General features: G+C 39.7%; 1 protein-coding gene across 3 annotated transcripts in view; it reads left to right on the top strand.

Annotated features, from left to right (window-relative positions):
• Positions 1–21142, top strand: part of LOC128867389 (uncharacterized) — a 58134-nt gene that overhangs the window by 7957 nt on the left and 29035 nt on the right. The gene's annotated exons all lie outside the window — the stretch shown is intronic.

Raw genomic sequence — 21142 nt, 5'->3', positions numbered from 1 at the left:
AGCCGTAACTTAACTTAACATTTAGCTCAATCTGTTATATGAAAAACTGTGTTAGCGGTTAGTTACAATTTAAGTAAATTACTTAAAATACTTAAGGACTTGTAGATTTTAGATTCCTAAGTTTTGGCCTTACGTAAATTGAGTGCCGTGAGTGAATCGGGCATGCCATATCTTCGATTTTACTTACAGGGTCCGCCACTCAAAGTGTAACCAATTAAAAATGCCATAAATTTAGTTTGGAAAATTACGTTTATTCAATTAAAATAAAAAAATGTGTGAAAATAATACAAAATTAAGAATCAATTTACTTTTGCCTTGACTATGGCCTTGAGACGGCCCAGAAACGAATTGCCTGCTGCCCGAATGTGACTTGCAGGTATTTTGGCCCACTCGCGGCCAATGGCTTTTTTCAGCGCCTCGAGACAGGTGAATCTTTCAGTTCTGACTTTTCTCTCCAAAATGGTCCAAAGAGAATAACCCGTCGGATTCGCGTCTGGTGAATTTGAGAGCATTATGAGGACGTTATGAAGTTCGGAAACGCTGTTTTTTAGCCATTCTTGGTTAACTCGAACTTAGTGAGACGGTGCCGAATCCTGTTGAAACGACCATGGTTTGCCACCGAAATGTTTGTCTGTCCACGGCTTCAAAGTAACCTCAGAATACTTTCCCGATAATATTTCTTATTTACCTTGACGTCAAGCTCGATGAACACGATTGGAGAGTGCCCATCTGCGGTTACAGCGGCCCAAACCATTACCTGTGGCGGGTGCTGCCTCCTGGTGGCCAATTGATGACTCAAATTCTCGTATGAATTGTCGGTCAAATAAAACCTATGGTTTTGGGAGTTTGCGAAGAGCTCAATTTGAAAAAGTTTCTCGTCAGAAAACACAATGTTCGGAAATTGACCGCTTTTGGGCAAGCGAAGCAACTCCTTCGGTCTCTCAAGTCTGATTTGTTGCTGCTTTGGTGTGAGATCATGAGCCTTTTGGATCTTGTAAGGAAATCGCCCCAGTTACTTTATACAAATCGTATGGATAGATCCTGCCAGAGATTTTACAGGTCAAAGAAGCATTAATATAGGGTTTGTCAATAACAGGTGTTACAGGTGAATGGATTGCGCTATCGAGAGATGATTAACGTTTTTTTATGGCCGGAATTGGATGGTATTAATCTGGACAACGTTTATTTTCAACAAGACGGGGCTACGTGCCACACAAGCAACGAAACCATTGATCTTTTACGGGCAAAGTTTCCGGACCGGGTTATCTCTCGAAAAGGTGATCACAATTGGCCACCGAGATCTTGTGATTTAACACCTTGTGACCGTTTTTCTTTGAGGTCATGTGAAAGAGAAGGTCTACGCCAACTGCCCAGGATCGATACAAGACCTCAAAGAAGGAATTCGAGAGGCTATCGAGGACATAGGGCAGCCGTTTTGCAATTCGGTTATGGAAAATTTCATGAAAAGGATATTGTCCTGTAAGCGTGGTCGTGGTGCTCATTTGCCTGATGTTATTTTCCACTATTAACGGCATACTTTCCTCTTTATAATGAAATAAACATTCGATCATTTATATTAAAAAAAAAGGAATTTTTCTTTGAATATCAAAATAACACCTCTTATTGGAAAATCCTTTACATACGTGCAAGAGCCTTTCATTGCTACTTCAATGAAAGCTTTTTACTTCTCTCGATTTTCTTTCACTCTTTACTGTTTTAATACGGCGCAGATAAGGTCCTTGACATAACCATAAAAAACCAAAGTGCACAAATAACAAAAAAGTTAAAAAACAAAAAAAAAACAGTTGAATGTCAATAGCCCTGCAACAGGTTCAATGTCGCATGCCTCAAATTTCGCAATACTGTTCAGCTCTGCAGTGCACACGCACCTACACACACACACTCAGAGATGTAGTCAGCTGCATTTTCTTTGAGTATTTAGTGCAAAACAATGTCAACCCGTTTGTCATGATTCCATTTTAGATGACTTGTTGCTACAAGTTGCTTCCGATTCGTTTTTTCCTCCGAATTGCAATGCTAGCGTTGTTTTTGTTTTTGTTGTTGGATTCCATTATGTGGTTGAGGGTTGTTGGTCGAGCGATTGCGTTTTGTCAACGCACAAGTGCAGCGTGCCAATGTCGTAGACGTGAAATGCAACTAAGCTTTTGGATAACAACAATGGCATTTACAAAAACAACACCAATAACAGATAGCAACAAATAAGCAAACGTAACCAAAGAAAGTGTTTATTGAAATATGTGGTGTGCACATGCACACATACACACAAATATATTTGTAGCTGCAATAATTTTATGGCAAACAACAAGCAACAACAACATCTAACAAGGTGCAGTTTGGCCCCAAAATGCCATGTAGCTGTTTATACATACATACATATGTACATATATTCCTATAATAAAAACTCTGAAGAAGATGATTTCAAAAAAGCAAAAACATCCACACCACCACGTCGATGAAAGTGAAGACGACGAGGGCGCTAAATTGGTGGCGCTCCATTCAACCGAATTACCACTTGGATCACTGTAGTGCGGCTGCATTGGCGGTGTAGTTGTGTTGCGGCGTTGGGCCAACTGGTCGAAGTCAACAACATAAATGGAATGCAAACAATTACCGCCTTTTCCTTTTCTCGTTGCAGGCCGATAAAAATGTAGTTATCGACTGCTTGTATCACAAGGCTAAAGATTAAAAAAAATGCACATTAGAGTTTTAGAGTTTCAAACGTTTGAGAGAATAATACAAAAGATTGAGCGATGTGAATACTGCGGTATCTTAATTTGAAATTTGAAAAAGGCAGGTTAAGAAGTACAGAGCGATTTTGTAGCTCCGAAAACACACAGGCTTGTATTCGAAGCTCTGTAAAGTAAATGGGTAGATAGTCAAAGAGGAAACGAGAAAACTGACAGAGAGAAAGAGATGGGAGATAATATAGACAGAGACAGTGATAGCTAGTTAGGCAGGTGAAATGATTGAAGTGCCATTCTGGCGCTCCTCAAGTAGCACTAAAGCACCGTTTTGATACCATTATGAGACCTCCAACAGGCAGATATATACAGCCAGTCAGATCTGTTGATGTAATGGAGAAGATTGATGCCCCAGGCTGTCGAAGAAAGGAGTACCCAGTGATCTTAATCGTCTAGTTGCCAAACCCGGACATTTACAGAGAAACCGCTCAACAGTCTCTTCCTCTGAAAGGTCCCCACAGCTTCTGCAATGGGGGTTAAGTGGTTAACCTAGCTTTTCCGCGTGTGAGCCGATCGTCCAGTGACCGGTAAACACAGCTACGAGTTCGGAAATTGAATGGAGAGGAGTCTGAAGGACTTTCTAAGTCCTTCATATATTGTACTGGGGCCAAAGGGTTTTCGAAATAGCACAAGAAGAAATGGAGCTCCATATTTTCTGCGCTTTCCTGAGAAATAATTTGTGCAGTTCCCCTTTGCGAATTGTCAGGGGGATGCCGCTGTCTGGGTAGGAGATCTTCGAGACCAATTCAGTCCCCTTCCTGGCAAGCTCATCAGCATTTTTATTTCCCTCTATGTTCCTATGTCCTGGAACCCAGATTTGAGAAATGTTACCTGCACGCGCAAGAGATTTGATCTCCTCCTTACAGGAGTTTACTAGTTTCGTTCTGCACTATGGCGTCGTCAGAGCTTTGATCGTGGCTTGTCTATCGGAGAAAATGTTAATATCTCCCTCGCTCCCGCGTTCCCTAAGTATCATATTTTGCGAGATTTAGAGGAAACCCTGCTCCGACTCTCTTTTCCATCTTGGAACCGTTAGTGAAGACAGAGGCGCAAGCTTCTAGTACGACCCTCAAACTCTAGTTTGCGGGTAGAGAAATCTGTTCGAAGTTTGGAGAAATACGGTGTTAATTACCCGAAAATGCTACCATGTCCCTTGCGAGATTGCCTCCAGATGCCAACCTCCTATAACCTGGCATTTTGAGCTGCGATGGAAATAACGTAAAAGTCGATGGGAAGTAAGTGCAAAACGACATTCAAGTCAGCGCTGGGGCAAGCTGCGAATGTCCCCTCCCCAGTTCAGTGATATTTTAGCCCTTCCGAAGAGCTTCCCACCAAACCAGGCATCCATACGTTAAAATTGACGGAACCACTACGACCTGTGGCTTGAGTCCATACTTCTTACCGAACATAGATTTGCAGAAGTAGATGGCTATACCGGCCTTCTCTACCCGATTTTCACTGTGTGGCTTCCAATGGTGTTTGCAGTCAAGTAACACTATTGAAAGCTACACAATGAAAATCGGGTAAAGAAGGCCGGTATAGCCATCTACTCCTGCAAATCTATGTTCGGTTCGGAGAGAACGAATTTTGGTCATTCTTGTGGAGGTTTGCTCTCGCAAAGGCAGGACACTCACAGAGAAAATGCTCAGTGCTATCCGGCTCCTCTAAGCAAGCCAGGTATCACTACTCCATTCTGAGTGAATTTGGCAGAATCAGTTGTCATTTTAGAGTTTTTTTTTATTTTTCTGCTATTCTCTTCCTAACCTAACTTTTCATTGCTATTTGAAAAAGTTGCCTATTTTGACATTTTTCTCGCACACTAAGAGCACCTAAAATAACGTCACGGCAGAATGACTGTAAAAATGTCAGTAATCTTGGCGGCTGCCGTAGCCAATAAGTGCAAATGAAGAAACAGTTTTTTCTAATAGCGGTCGCCCCTCGGCAGGCAATGGTAAACCTCCGAGTGTATTTCTGCAATGAAAATGCTCCTCATAAAGAACTATTTGCTTACGGAGTCGGCTTAAAACTGTAGGCCCCTTCATTTGTGGATCAACGTTAAGACGCACCCCACAAATACGAGGAGGAGCTCGGCCAAACATCCACAAGCTAATACAAAGTGCCAAACAGTGCCAAAGACCTCAAACCTGATTCGACCGAAGGCATGGCAGACGCACAGGAAGTGGTCCGCCGTCTCATCCTCCTCTTCACAAGCTGGGCAGAGTGCACTGTCTGAGATGCGTTACTTGCCACACAGCCCGTGAAATAATGGATTTTGTGTGCCGTCGTTTCGGTGAGCAATTTATCTCTCGTCTCGGACCAGTGGATTGGCCGATTGTCCACCAAGGTCGTGTGATATCACACCTTTGGACTTTGGAAGTTAGTCGCGAGATACCGACCAATTCCTCCAGCGAGTTATTCGAAATTGATGTTTACGGATGGTCGAATTATGGCGGAGTTGCGGCCAACATTTCACATGGATTATTTTAAAAAAATAAATGTCATGAATGATTCAACACAAAAGTAATAAAGATTGGTCAATCGATGTGAATTTTCGTTTTTTTTTTTTCAATTTAAAATCCGATACCTCTAAATTGCTCACCCTTTACATAGAAATATGCACTCTTCCTCCTTCACATAAATTTTACTGATGAGTTAGTCCAGATGAAGCAAATTGCAATAATTTATTTTGTTTTTCCTAAGTACATACAAATGAATGTATGTATGTATGTATGCGCATAAGTGTGCATGTATTATGCTTTTGCTGAAACACGACCATTTTGTTAGCAGTTTGTAAGCGTTTAATCCTTCTTAAAGCATGCTATTATTGTAACACGTATGTGTGTATGTCTGTGTATGTATCAAATTCGGAATATGAATTTTCACGCATACCAAAGCAATCTAGTACACAGCAAATCACACTAAATCGAGTTGCGTCGTGACCCACTTAATTATCGTCGATTTGACGGCAAATTAAATTTCACACTTTAATTGCAGTCGTAGCCACAAAATACACCGAATAGTAATCGCTGGTAATTTCGCAAAGGAAGAAGAAATAATGCAAAAATAAACAAAGGAAAAGATAGGAAATAAGTAAAATTGTTGCATGACAAAGTACTTGGTACATATGTATGCACGCGTAAAATATACTTTTGTATGCATGTACATATGTATATATGTATGTATGTATATTCATGGAAGTATGTGCCTTTGCTTGAGTGTATGCATTTTTATGTGAATGAGTTGTGTGTCAGTAGGGAGACCCACTAAGCTACACACCCACATCGCGTTGTCTGCTTCAATTTGTGCCGAGCGGCTAGCGCTTGACGGCTGACTGGTGGCTGGTGGCAGGCGGCTACTTAACAACAGGCAGATGGTAAATTAAGTAGGTGGTAGTGAGCGAGCTGTGTTGTGTAGGTCGATGCCTGCACGCAATCGCAATTCGCAAATCGCATTGTAATGAAGTCGTTTAAGCAATCGGTGTTTATTGCGAATAACACAACCAAATGTTGCTGGGCGTTATCTCTTTTTAACTTCTATTGGTATTGGTTTTTGTTTTTTCTATTTTTTTGTTTTGCTTTGATGTTTTATGTCATTTCTAATTCGCCCAACAATCGATGACGCGCAATCGATATAATCGAGGTTTTTCTTTCTTTTTTTTTTAAATTAAGTTTTGTCAATTTGAACTTAATTTTCTTTGAATGCTGCATTTACTTGCTAATCGTGTTGCAATTCCGAACGGAACCGAAGGGGAACTGAGATAAATAGACAGCCAATATTCGCCAATCAGACCGGCTCTCACATGCAGTTCTCTTCCCATTGCTATGGCATCAGGTTGCTGAGAAGTTTTTGCATACGATTGTTGATGGTAACGGGCTTTGCACTCATTTTATGAATGCGCGACTTGTATTTGATTTTATTGAGCTAAGATGGAGTACGCATAAGAGGAGAAATACATATGTGGAGGTGAGTGTATAGTGAAACGAAAACTCAACTGGAACCCACACCTTACAACCGTTACCAATAAGACTGCAAAAGGGTATCTTTGTATGGTGTTAAGATCGGTGATGATTTGTAACAGCCTAGCCGGTGTCTGCAAATTCCATTGTTTAGTTTTTACTCACCTCAGGAGCAGCTATGCCTTCTTGCCAACCACCATTGCATATATTCTTCTTATCCATTTTAAATAAGAAAAAGCTTTGCGTGTGTCTTGTACTCATATAACCATTTGGAAAAGTGATGTTTGTCAGAGTTTCGAACGGGTTTCTGAATGACAGCAAAGTGATATCGGATTGGCAAAATATTGCTGACTTGGTGACGATAGATGCACACTCGTATTGATGGATGTTGAGTGTTAAAAATACGGGAACAGCTGTGTTTGTATCTAAATTCCAGAGAAATCTGTCAATAGGCACTTATTCCATTGTATTCTAGGCGCAGGTCATTGCACGTGTGGCAGTGGATGCCTTTATGTGAGCAATTGTGGCTAAAAAATCTATTATGCCACAGAGTCTGTATGCTTGGATGGCTGTAGATTCCTGTGAAATCACATCAAGTAGGCTACTGTAAAACCTTTCTGAACCAATTGGACAATCGCAACAGTGTAACGGGTGGATTCGGTGGCAACGAAGGATTTGTGTACAAGGTACGGCCCGTGTATCGAGCAAAACGTGCACTCAATTTGGTCTCTGCATGGTACAGAGTCTTATTTTTGTCGATGGTAGAATTGCTAATATTAGCCCCAAATGTTGATTCCGATATTTCAAGATATTTGTAGTGGTGAGAGTTATCCCGGGACTTAAGTTCAGCACAAATTTAATTAGCTGGATACATTTTAATATGTCATGTTTTGATATTTTAAGGATAAATATTTAAAGGGTGATACATTTTGAGGTATCGATTCAAATGAATGCCAAACGCAAAGAAATATACCGGCCTTTGTGAAACCTGGTGTGTGTTCTTCCTCGATACACGCCAGTAGTGATATCTCTCTGAATTTGCCCGGACTTTTCAAACGACCCTCGTATATTGAGATCGGACACGAAAGAAACTTCGATGATTAGAAGCACGGCATACGCTGTAGATGTGATTGATAAAAATGGTAAATTAAAGGGGCCCAGGAATACTCGCCTAATTTCGAGGTTGTAGGAGACTTCGATAATAAAGCCAGTCTTGAAATCCAACGAAGAGTCTCTCTTGGCAACAAGTGTTACTTTGGATCAAGTAGGCAATTGAATAGTAAAGTCCTCTTTCGACGAACAAAACTAACACTCTACAAAGCTCTCATCATGCATGCCCGAAGAGTAAGGACTCCTCTGCATTGGAAAGATCAGGTGGAGAAAGACTTGGCTTCACTTGGTGTTTCCAACGGGTACCAGTTTGCACGAGAAAGGAATGATTGGCGCGCTTTGTTAAACTCGAACAAACTCGCTTAAGTGGTTAATAATAAAGAAGAAAGGGGCTCACTGATAATAACCTGAGGAACTACAGAACGAGATTGAAATAGCGAGACGTTGTATTTTTGAGCGAGGCTTTGCAGTATCTTTCACATTGATAAGATCAGATGTAGTCAATGAACCTGGATTCTATCTTCCGATATTTTATTTATTTTAACGATTTTAAAAGAAACCGCCGAGTTATTGTTTTTTTTTTTGTCTTTATAAAGTATTTGAGGTATTTCGGGTAGAATCAGGATTAAAACAGTTGTGATCTAAAACCGCGATTTTCTCAAACAGCAGAATAGTCCAAGTCGAAAATTTCCTAACAAAAACTATTTAAAGAATTGACATTGGTCCATATAGGCGAGTACTTAGAGTTTTGATCTTCACATATGTACATACATATGTGTACATATACAAAAATACGCGTGTAAGTATGTATGTAGGTATGCAGCTTATATAATTAATGAAATATGAAAAAGAATGTCAGGGGTGAATTTCATAATCAAAGCAAAAGTAAAAAAAAGTGCAGAAAAATAAAAGTGAATGAATGAATGTGAACTGGATTATATTTGCAAATGAATGCCAACCACCAGCGTGGGCGCTTGTGTGTGTGAAAATAAAGGTGAGCAAATGTAAAGTCGAGTGTTGCATAATTAAAGATGAAAAACAAAAAATAACCGCAAGAACTGCACAACATGAATTCGTATTTGTACTTACATACACACACAAACATGTGCATGCGTGCATTGCATTATATTTATTTCTGGTGTTCTAATGAGATTCCATAAAAAAAAATTCCATCTATGTATATAAATAACATCATGACACACGAAATGGAAAATGTTCCAAAAGTTACATCAATTAAAGTTTGCGCCATCAAGAGCCTTCCTACCGGCTTTAGAGACCACATTTCGGCCATAAATTATTACAAATATAACAATTTGTCGGTAAGGTGTGTGTGAAAAAGGTGTGAATTGCGGAAACGCTGAAATATACACGTACAATATTTGCTACACAACAAATGTTAGAGCTACGTCCAGCGGCAAGGAGATTCTGCTATTTTTCGGCAATTTATTTTTATTGCGGTGGCCAACATAAAACCAATAACAAATCCATATTTAATGCATGCTCTACTGTTACTGTTATCTATAACACCTTTGGGATGGGCTAATATGCTTGTATAAGTAATACATGAGTATAAGGAGATAAGCATGTATGTATGTGTATGCACAAATGAGCGCACAGCTGTGAACCGCTATAATCTTTCTCCTCCTCTGCTACGCTGAATTCTATGATCCTTTTAAGCCACCCATGTGCACTCTCTCGCCTGCCATTGGGGTATAGTTGTGCTGCTATTAGAAATATGTAATGAGTGAGTGCACAAGAGATATTCAACAATCGACAGTTACGTGACAGAAATGTTAAATCGAATTTCAATAAAAAGCAATGAAGTCATTTTGTAGCCAGCTTCACACATACACATGCACAGTTGTGCATTACGCGGGCTTCACCTTCCCACTTTCCAAATTTGTTATTGCTGCTTACATGCAGGCATAGGTATGCATATGCACATATACTTATACATACTTAAATAGTAAATATGTGTTGATGTGGCTTCATTGCTTAAAAACCCATAACCATTTCAGTAAATATCAAATATTTTTTGCATTAATACACTCCATATAGTGTATCCGCATACATTTGTTTACGTTTGATGAGGGTTTGATTGGATATCAAATAAGAGTCTCTGTACTTGTAGGATAATTTTCATTTAAAAGTACAGAGGTGGCCCCAATAATAGCACAGCGACATTTTGCAAAGATTCGAATAGTTATTGAATTTTTATAATATACAGTTTTTTTTTATATTTTATAAAAATAGAGGTTATAGGTAGGTACTACAAAAAGTATATTTAATTAAGAGTTTCGCAGTTTGCAAATAATTAAAAAAAAAAATACAATAATTAAGATTTCAAACTCTTAAATCAGTCTTTTGACCAAAATTCTGGATATGCCGTTTATAGTCCACGCAATTTGATGTAATACCACGCAAGTTTAAAGTGGCTTAAAAATGGCTTTGATTTTTGGTAATATCAGATTGGAAAAAATATTCTTTTCTCGGTAGATGGCTGTAGTGATCGATTTCTCGTAAATTATCGATCAAACAATTTAAAAATTATGTCAAGGTGACATTTCACACTAAACCAATTCTTTTGCTTTTTTTGTTTGTTCCATTCGGATATGAGTTACAGTTAACAATGGAAACCAACAAAGAGAAAATTCGTTACATTTTACAAAGGCGAAAATGCAAGTCAGGCCGCTAAAGTTGTGAATGGTGTTTATGGTGCCGATACTATAACAGTTAATTACGTGCAATTTCGGTTACGTCGATTCCATTCAGGTATTTTTTATGTTAAATATGCAGCTCCAATCGAATTTGACCGGCATGTCTAGGAGCTAAATATCGACCATAAAACAGTTTTAACCCATTTGGCCAAAAATTTTACACAAAAATAATGGATTTCTCTCTTTCCCTAAACTCATATTATTATGTTGACGTTGCTATGCATTTTCTTCCATGTAAAAAAAATTTCGATCATTCGTTCGCAAAATGTTGCTGTGCTAATGTTGTGACCACTTCTGTATGTATTGAGTATCCTTTTAAGACTGGCTATTTTGAATTTTGCGCTTCTTTGTGGATCATTTTTTTTATTCCTTGATAATATATTTACATACTTTTAGCTGACATTTTTAGGAAGAACTAAAGAACTACTATAAAAAAGCATCTCTCTGCACGTATTATTGTTCCTATTTTGTTGGGTAATGCGTGTAGTAAAAGCGTGAATAATTTGCTTAAAATTTCTTTAGAATGCGTATGAAGTGGTATTAATCCCACCGAAGCGGGTACGATTTTGTAAGTTTTTAACTGCCCGCGCAACGTTCAACACCTACCGACAGCTGCCATTGGGAGAGTTTAGCGGGAGCTTCAACTCGCCTTCACGTTCTTGCTTAATTGGAATACTATGAAACGAGGATGGAAAAATCAACGTAATTTTCAAACCGAATATTGAAGTGGATTACGCAAAATGAATGGAATTTTGGTAGTAATTTTGCCATGAGGTAATTGTAGAAAAGTTCTGTGTGAGAACCGGTTGGATGGTGACAAATAGCGATTTTTTTGTAAATAAATATGAATAGTTAATGTAAACATGGAAGATAATATAAAAGAGTATAGAAAACAAAAAAAATTTAAACAAAGCCTTAAAATTACATCAGCTCTGACTAATTAATCGGAATCTATGTTCTCTCTAAACTCCGAATGGTAGTCACGCACCAAACCACTCAGCTACGGCGGCCGCTGACGACATACCTAAACTAATTTGGAGCGTACTTTCACGCGATTGTTTTTTTTTTTTTTTTGGTGGGTGAGGTAGGGCCACTAAAAGGATCCCTCCTCTCCTTCTGGGGCGACACCCTTCCCGGAACTGCTTTCTATATTAGTTCGGGAGGGCCAAGAACGGCATGCATAAAGGACCAATTCTATTCACCCACGTCTGAGTCCACATATTTGTAGCCTTTCATGCTATAGGCTCGTCTTCTTGTGTCTTTTTGTGTGCGGCTTCGCTTTGTTGCACTGTGTCGAGGTCAATCTTTTTTTTCGTGGTACGTTCTCGATGTATTTCTTTACCGCGTTTCAGTTGCCCTCGCGTCCTCTAGCGGCTATCAGTTACTTGAGTGATATCCGGCGTGGTGTGTTCACATCCTGGTCTCCTAAAAGTAGTGGCGTTTCCTGTGCTTGCCACTACAAACCCCAGTCTGTCAACCATGTCTAGTATATGTCTTCCCCGTATGTTCGTAGTAGGGGCGCCCCACTCGACAGCCTTGGCGTTGAGGTCTCCGGCTACGATGAAGCGGTCACCTGTTTCCCGAACCTTATCCTCAATAAGGTCTTGTTTTTATCAGCCATTTTGGTGAGGTGTCACCCTCCTGTACTGAGGTGTTAGAATACTACTTTTACTAGCCCATAGACTACCTAATCTAAGAATATTTTCCAGTATACCGTAATCAGGATCTTACTGGTCTCGACCCTGATGAGCTTTACAACCCTGCCGCTGGAGGTAATCGGGATATATGAGGCCTTTCAAGCCGAGCCCCTTCCTCTCCTGCCAGATTTTAGTCGCCTCTTACGACAGGCATACCTCACCGCGGATGTATTCTTTCCCCCGACCCGATGGAGTCGCGCGATTGTTTTTGTAGAGTGAAGAAACAGAAAATCAGCTAATAAAATTTTGGAGAGTCGCTAATAGTTTAGACATCCGACCAAGAGAAGCTTTCGATTGGGAAATCACGGCTACATGGGCTAGTGATAAAGGCATTGCCGGCTTTTGAGTGTACTTTTTCGTAAAAATTTATTTTATTACACACAGCCACACGAAATAATATACTTTGAAAAATATGTAGGTTCTAACATTTTGCTCTACCACATCCGGCGCCGGCCCAATATTGCATTCCAACTTTAATTAACAAGTCAATAAGCCAAAGTAAATCAGCGCCAGCTGAAGAGAACGAAGGAAAAAGTTTGAACTCAAAGTTCTAAATATAGATTTGCCTTGAAACACACGAAAGCCACATACACATACGCACACATAATTTTTTCACACACACTTGTGCATTGCGCACATTCATGCAGCACTCATCGCTGCTGATGCACGCACCAAGGTCTGCTTTTAGGCGTTGTGACAAGGTAGCATTTGCTGCTTTTCATATTTTTATTTTATGTTATTTTGTTTAGAAACAATAAAAGGTAAAGCCAAGTCGGAAAAGAACAAAAACAAATAAATCACAGCACAACAAAATCGAAATTAAGAATCCACACAACGCATTAATCGCATTCGTTTTCGCATCGCGGGTTCCTCTATTCCAAAATATGTATGTTTATGGATATGTACAACTCTTTTGTCTGCTTTTAGTTTACTAATTTCATTAAGAAATCTAAGCAACAGCACAAGAAAGAGGAGAAGGACTAAGAACTTATGCGCCAGCGGCACGCAAATGGTTGGCGTAAGCCGTTCACTGTTGCACGCCGCCTTTGTTGAAATTCAATCCAGCAAATGTACCGAGAAGGTCATATATAAAAGCTCAAACAACCCTTTGCCCCACAAAATATTTACAAATATTATTTTTCTTAGCATATATTTTACCAAGTGGTTGTACGGGGGGTGGGGTGTATAATGTAAGTTAGATATTGGGACGCATTGAACGATGGCATTGCCGGAGGGGCAAAAGGTGAAGGAGATGTCAGAATTGGTGCACATAAAATCAACAAATTTACGCAGTGGCTTTGGGCTCACGCTCGTAACACTGATTGCCTCACATCGTATTTGGTATAAGGTTCAGTATTGGCATTGAAATTTATGACACGCAAGGCGGTGTTGTCGGTAAAGAAATACGCACATCTTGGGGACTTTTTCATTCCTTACTGGAAAATATTATTTTAAGGCCTCCTTTGACACCGCAATAAAGCACATGTGTGGGCGAAATAAATGCGAAATTACTAAACTTATCTGAAGGTATTTAAATTCTTAGGTAGAAATATTTACATATTTTATAATTATTTATATTAAATCCACAACACAATGCAGCTTACAAACTACATTCCATTTAAAGTTAAGTTAAGGGGTCGCCGTGGTCTACAGCTCGAAAATGTTGGGTATTTTCAGAAATGTTTTTTACAATAAAAAAAAATAAAACAGATATATAAATTTTTTAGCCATTTTATTTAACTTCTTTTACATAAAAAAATTAAAAAACTTAAATCAAATTTTTTTTTGTAATTTTAATAATTTAAAAAATGGCGCAGAAGTTGACCCTCCCGAACAATTGGACCTCGACGGTGTGGTCCATTTTTGCTCTTCCATTTATCTGAAATACAAAAACAAAAAGAAAAATATTAATTAGTATGACTGAAGCTATGTCCCGTACTAGAGTAAAAAAAAAAAAATAAATTAACAAAATGACGCGGTTTTGAATTCGACACTCTAAAAATTAGGGGTTTTCATTTTTCAGGCATTTTTTTTGCAATAAAAAAAATAAAAAACGATATTTAAATTTTTTAGGCTTTTAAGGTTTGCATACAAAAATGAAAAACAATTTTTTTTAATATTTTTTAAATTTTGTTTTCAAATTTTTTTTTATTTTATTATTTGTTTTTTACTTTTAATATTTTTAAAAATGGCGCTCCCGAAATATTAATCAGTATGACTGTAGCTATGTCCCGTACTAGAATAAAAAAACAAAAAAAAATTTGGCAAAATGTCGCAGTTTTGAATTCGACACTCTAAAAATCAGGGGTTTTTCAGTTTTTTAATAAAAAAAAATACGAAATAACTGAAATAATAATATGATTCTAATAGGGCTGATAGCCATTGATGTTGTGAACAATATATTAAAATTTCAGACAATTTGGTTGAACAGTTGCACGCGGACCGCTCTCTACCTAGTTACTGGGCTGTAGAAGCTATAATATTGAGAATTTCCGCATGAAATTTTTACAGTATATTCCTAAGATGCCAAACTTTCGAAATATCGGATAAACAAAAAAATGAATTTTTTGAAATTTCTAGACCATATCGAAAGAAATTAGATTCTTCTTCTTCTTCGTGATTGGCGCGATACCCGCTTAAGCGATTTTGGCCAAGTTTATCAAAGCGCACCAGTCGTTTCTTTCTCTTGCTAACCAACGCCAGTTGGACACATCAACTGAAGCCTAGTCTTCCTCCACCTGATCTTTCCAACGCAGAGGAGGCCATACTTTTCCTACGCTACCATCAGCTTGTACCGCATCGAACACTTTCAAAGCCGGAGCGTTTGTATCCATTCGGACAACATGACCCAGCCAACGTAGCCGCTGGATCTTTATTCGCTGCGCTATGTCTATGTCGTCGTAAAGCTCATACAGCTCATCGTTCCATCGTCTGCGATATTCGCCTTTGCCAACGTGCAAAGGTCCAAAAATCAGCTGCAGAATCTTTCTCTCGAACACTCCAAGCGTCGCTTCATCGGATGTTATCATCGTCCAAGCTTCTGCGCCATACGTTAGGACGGGCTTGATGAGAACCTTGTAGAGTGTTAGTTTTGTTCGTCGAGAAAGGGCTTTACTACTCAATTGCTTACTTAGTCCAAAGTAGCACTTGTTGGCAAGAGAGACTCTACGTTGGATTTCGAGGCTGACATTGTTATCTGTGTTAATGCGGGTTCCTAAATAAACGATGTCTCCTACAATATTGAAGAGTCTCTTACAACTTTCAACAGTGGCGTGGGTGCCGATACGCGAGTGCGATGACTGTTTGTTCGATGACAGGAGGTTCTTCGTTTTGTCCTCGCTCACCACCAGACCCATTTGCTTTGCTTCTTTATACAGTTCGGGAAAGGCAGAACTGATAGCGCGGTTGTTAAAGCTGATGATGTCATGCCATCGAAATGCGTCAACAATTGGGCGCCTGGCTGAAGTGAATGGATTAAATTCCTGAAATCTTCGAGAAATCGGTGCCTTGCTTGTAAATTTAGTTTCGAAGCTTTTACCCTAAAATGAGTAAACATTTCGAAGACTTGTTTGTGGAACATTAAAGCTTATTCTCGCAAGTAAAATTCTTGCGAAATCTTTTGGTTTCCTTAAAATTGCCGAATACACCTAATGTTTTTCAGGCAGAAGTTTTTGCGATTCTGCAGGAATGCAAAATGCTTAGGGAAGGTGGAAGCGGAGGAGATATTAACATTTTTCCCGATCAAAGCGATTAAGGCTCTGACGACGGCATGGTGCAGGTCCAAACTGGACACCTGTTATAAGGAGGAGATCAAATCTCTTGGGTGTGCAGGTAACATTTCTCTGATCTGGATTGCAAGACTTAGGAACATAGAGGGAAACGAAATTGCTGATGAGCTTGCCATGAAGGAAACTCAATTAGTCTCAGAGACCTTCTACCCAACAAGACTTATTTCTCAAGAAAGCGCAGAAAAGATGCAGCTCCATTTCTGCATGTGCTATTTTGAAAACCCTTTGTCTCCACTACAATAGATGGAGCACTCAGAAAGTCCTGGGGACTCCACGCCATTCAATTTCCAAATTCGTAGCTGTGTTTACTGGTCATTGGACTATCGACGCGGAAAAGCTAGGGTTACCATTTAACCCCCATTGCAGAAACTGTGGGGACCTTTCAGAGAAGGAGACTGTTGAGCACTTTCGCTGTAAATCTCTGGGTTTGGCAGCTAGACAATTAAGGCCACTGGGAGCTCCTTTCTTCGACAGCCTGGTGCAGTGCGCCCCCTAACCTAAATCACATCAATCTTCTCTATTACATCAGCAGCTCTGGCTGGCTATAAATATCTGCCTGTTGGAGATCTCATAATGGTATCAAAACGGTGCTTTAGAGCTACGTGGGGAGTGCCAGAGTGTGACTTCAACGATTTCACTTGCCTACCTATGCTCTAGTGGACTTTCTTTTCTTAATTTGTTTTTTAGTCGTAATTTAATGTAGAATACGCAGCTGCTGCAAAATATTTTGGAAAAAAATCTGACCCGCCCTAACGTACATATATACATATGTATACACTTACATCTAATAAAATTCGCCTGCATAAAGTTGTGCGCACCCACAAAAGTCATGCACGCATACAAAAAATTTGATATTTATATGGACTTTGAAAAAAGTCATTTTGATTAACTTAAAAACTTTTGTACTTTGTGTAGGTAAGTCCACTCATCCATGTGGAATGTCATCCATAAAGGCCTTGTGATGCCCAAACTTGGATGATCAAAGTCGGTCGTCACTCCACAAAAATTTGAATAAAAAAATTGCGCGCTACTATTTTGAACTGAGTGACACTGGCAAAGAAACTGTTACCGCTACTGAAGCTTCGCACATATGTATGTATGTATGTGTGTATGTATGGACGTACTCTAATTTATTTAGCTACTGTTTGTTTTGTTTTTCGTTTTTCGTTTTTTGTTTTTTGTTTTTCTTCTTATTTTCTGTTTTCTCGCCAATTACAATTACTAAAACATACTTTTGCACGAAGCGATGCTTCAATAGGTACGCCATTGCCTGGCTAAATAGCTAAATGGCAGTTAAATGTTTTGCGAAAGTTTCGCTAGTCCGCACATACCTACTTAAGTACGTTTATATGTATGCACTTAGATAGTTATGTGAGCATAACTGTAGACCGGTACACGAAGACGAAGCCACGTTCATTGTCATTTGTGAAAATGTTGGCCAAATTGCTTTGTTAATGGAAGGTTTGTGTAACTGCACAATGCATTCATGGGTGGCAGAATTCGTGACTTCTTGCATATTTCTGGAATGAATACTTAAGTGAATTTACATTACTCGCTTCACTCCGATTAGTGCTGAATTGGCGTTGATATGTGATTGATGGTAAGTGGTTTTAATTTACCAAATTTCTGCGTCTTTTAGCTACATTCCTTTACCTACTAATTACACTTATCAATGTTGTTGCTGTTTATGAGTTTCCGATATGCTTTTAGTGCATATTACTCTGATGGAAGTTATCAAGAAATGATATATGAGTTTAGTTTTAGAAATCTTGTTAAATAAACTTCATTATTTTCTGCTGTGTGTTGTAGCAGCTTACAGATTCCTGCTTAGAGCGGTGAGGCCATCAGTACAGGGCACAACGTTCCGAACTTCATAACGTCCATACAATGGCTCTCAAATTCACCGGACGCGAATCCGATGGATAATTCCCTTTGGGCCATTTTGGAGAGCAAAATTCGAAGTAAAAGATTCACCAGTCTCGAGGCGCTGAAAAAAGCCATTGTACGTGAGTGGGCCACAAAACCTGCAAGTCACATTCGGGCAGCTTGCGATTCATTTCTGTAGCGTCTCAAGGCCATAGTCAAGGCAAAAGGTGAGCACAGGAAAATGTTTGTTTCGCCAGAGTCAAGACGAATTGTGTACTGATGGGGGCGCCTTCCCAAAGCAGTTACTTCCAGTTTTCGCAGTTTTGACAAGTTTGACGTCAGTTCCCTTCCAATACAAAACAAACAACGAACAAAACAAACAAAAGGAGGAGAAATTAAATGTTTGTGTAATGAAATGTAATCTTTTCCTTTGTTTATAACTGTGGCAGCGACGGATGCTCATTTTTGGCTGCTTGTTCCCCGATAGACCAGCATTCATCTCTTCGTTTCATATTTGTCAGTAGTGAAGTTTATTTGTTGTTGCAGGTGGGCCATAACTTTCTGCTTACTTTGCAAGTTGTCTGGTCTCTCCATCTACAATCCTCGATTCGGAGATAGTTTAAGGAAATTATATTTTTGGCTGCACCCAGTGGTGTTAATTCCGATTCTGCAAAAATGCTACTCATGGCAGATCCTCCTCTTGCCAGTTAATTTGCTTTTTCGTTACTTGCAATGCGACGATGTTCCGGAACCCAGATTACGGCAACGTTATAGTTCTCACTCAAGGTGGTAATGCTATTCCTACTTTCCATTAGTTTAGAGGTTGTTGCAGGCCATCTGCAGACTGAAACACAATGGGAACTGGTACGGCCCTTGTCCGGCATTGGAACACAGAGAAGGCATGAACATCGATCCAATGATTCTCTCCATGCCCCTTGACTCCATGCCATCAAGAGTCGTACTTGAAAAGAGATACAGTGTAGTGCTACCAGAGCCTCAGTTGTGGGAAGACTCAGAAAATGAGCCCGGCAAACACTGTTTTCGCATTTTTGCGGATGGCTCCAGGACCGAGCATGGCTCCGGCTTTGGGGTCTACGTGGAATCCAGCAGGGCAAAACTGCGCTTTGCTCTTCGAATGCATGCATCTGTGTTTCAAGCGGAGGTGTATGCAGTTCAAGAAGCGATGAACTTTGTTGTGGAAAAACGATGGAGATGGCAGATCTATGTATGTGTGTCTGCAGCGACAGCCAAGCTGCGCTTATGGCCTTAGACAGCCCTCCAACCACAAGTCCTGTAAATCTCGGCTGAACTATGTCGGTAGACATAATAGCCTGATGCTAACATGGGTCCGGGGACACGTGGGTATCGCGAGTAACGAGACCTCTGACTCCTTAGCTAAGATGGGCTCTGAGGCCAACTTCTTTGGCCCTGATCCCGTTTTACCACTCCCTTCTGCGGTCATCACAGCCACGGCTAGCAAATGGGTAATTACCACCCACAAGTGAGCTTCGCAGGCTGAGAGAGGCTGCAGATGGATTAATCTTATGTTACCTGTCATATCCGATCGACTGTCACAAACCCTTCTGTCATTAAGCAGAGGGGAGTGCAGACGGCTGGTTGGAATGATAACGGGCCACTTTCTGTGGGCGAAGCACATGGAAAGGTTGGGCATCTCAGACATTGTACTCTGCCCAGCTTGTGAAGAGGAGGATGAGACGGCGGACCACTTCCTGTGTGTCTGCCCCGCCTTCGCTCGAATCAGGTTTGAGGTCTTTGGCACTGATGTGTTAAGAAGCGACCTTCTAGGCTCCTTGGAACCACAAGATCTACTCAGATTTCTTCGGAGATCGGGTAGATTTAAAGAAAATTGAAATGGAATCCAAGTGTAGTACAATGGACTCAATTAATGTCTGAGTGCTGCACTTCCTCGTTGTCCTGACAAAAAAAAAAAAAAACAAAGAAATACTTAGATTGAAAAACCCATCTTCTTCCAAGCATACGTTCGCAGGCATATAAAGCAATTTCTGCTTTCCTTACCTGAAAAAAATATTAAAGGTACATGAAGTTCAAATTAAGAGGAATTATTTATACGTATACAAAGCATTTAGACTTCACATAGCCCCACAAATAAAAGTCAAAAGGTGTGATATAACACGTCCTTGGTGGCCAATCCACTGGTCCGAGACAAGAGATAAATTTCTCACCGAAACGACGACGCAGTAAATCCATTGTTTCATGGGCGGCATGACAAGTAGCGCCGTCTTGTTGGAATTAAATGTTCCGTCACAAAAAAGTCGTTTATCATGACGCGATAGCGTTCGCCATTCACTGCTACATTGGCGCCAGACTCGTCTTTGAAGAAATATGGGCCGATGATTCCTCCAGCCCATTTGCCGTACCAAACGGTTGTTTTCAATGGATATTCTTGAATGGCTGTTCTTGAATGCCTTCGGATTGCTCTTCAGTCAAATACGGCATTGAGGTAGCCATTAAGCCAAAAATGGGTCTAATCGCTTAACAAAATTCGGGTCCCAAAATACGGATCTTCTTTGGAAGATCGGCCGGCTTCAAGTCTTGGACTAGCTATATTTTATACGCTTTCAAGACAAGATCTTTGCATAAAATCGCCCAAGTAGTGCCATAGGAAACAGAGCCGAATAGATTCTTCCGGGTTTTCGGCAAAACTCTTCCTTACAGCCGCAATATTCTCTCCACTTCGGTCAGTACGTGGTATAATTGGTCGAGTATTATCCAGTAATGTAAAATTATTCTCAATTTTGCCGATGGTTTGCCGAATAATGCGCGATGAACACTTTTCACAGAGCGTCCATTTCCGTAATACGATTTGTAAACCTTGTTTAGCTGTAAGTTTTTCCATGATAAAATGTCATAGAATACTAAAAAATAATTATGTATTTAGTTTGACAGTAGTCACGTGCGATCTGTCAAAAAACCCTATTGGAAAAGGTACCTGCAATCTGGTTACCCTTTATATTTTTGTTTTTATATGAATCAGTATGAATATAATTGTCATATAATAATCACTAATACTAGCAATGCAAGGCATATAAACTTAATCTTACTACCAACAAAAAAATTAAAAAAAAAACAAGAAAAAAAAAGAATTAATGCCACCAAGATGATAAACGAGAAGAATTAGGTTTGTTTGAACAAAGAATGGTATAAGTGAAACCTCGAGGCAAACACAGATTAATATTGCATAACCACTTTAAGCGAATATGCGGG

This window comes from Anastrepha ludens, chromosome 6 (assembly GCF_028408465.1).
Source record: "Anastrepha ludens isolate Willacy chromosome 6, idAnaLude1.1, whole genome shotgun sequence".
NCBI lineage: Eukaryota > Metazoa > Arthropoda > Insecta > Diptera > Tephritidae > Anastrepha > Anastrepha ludens.
The sequence above is the reverse complement of the archived record's forward strand: the minus strand, read 5'-3'. Positions and strand labels throughout refer to the sequence as shown.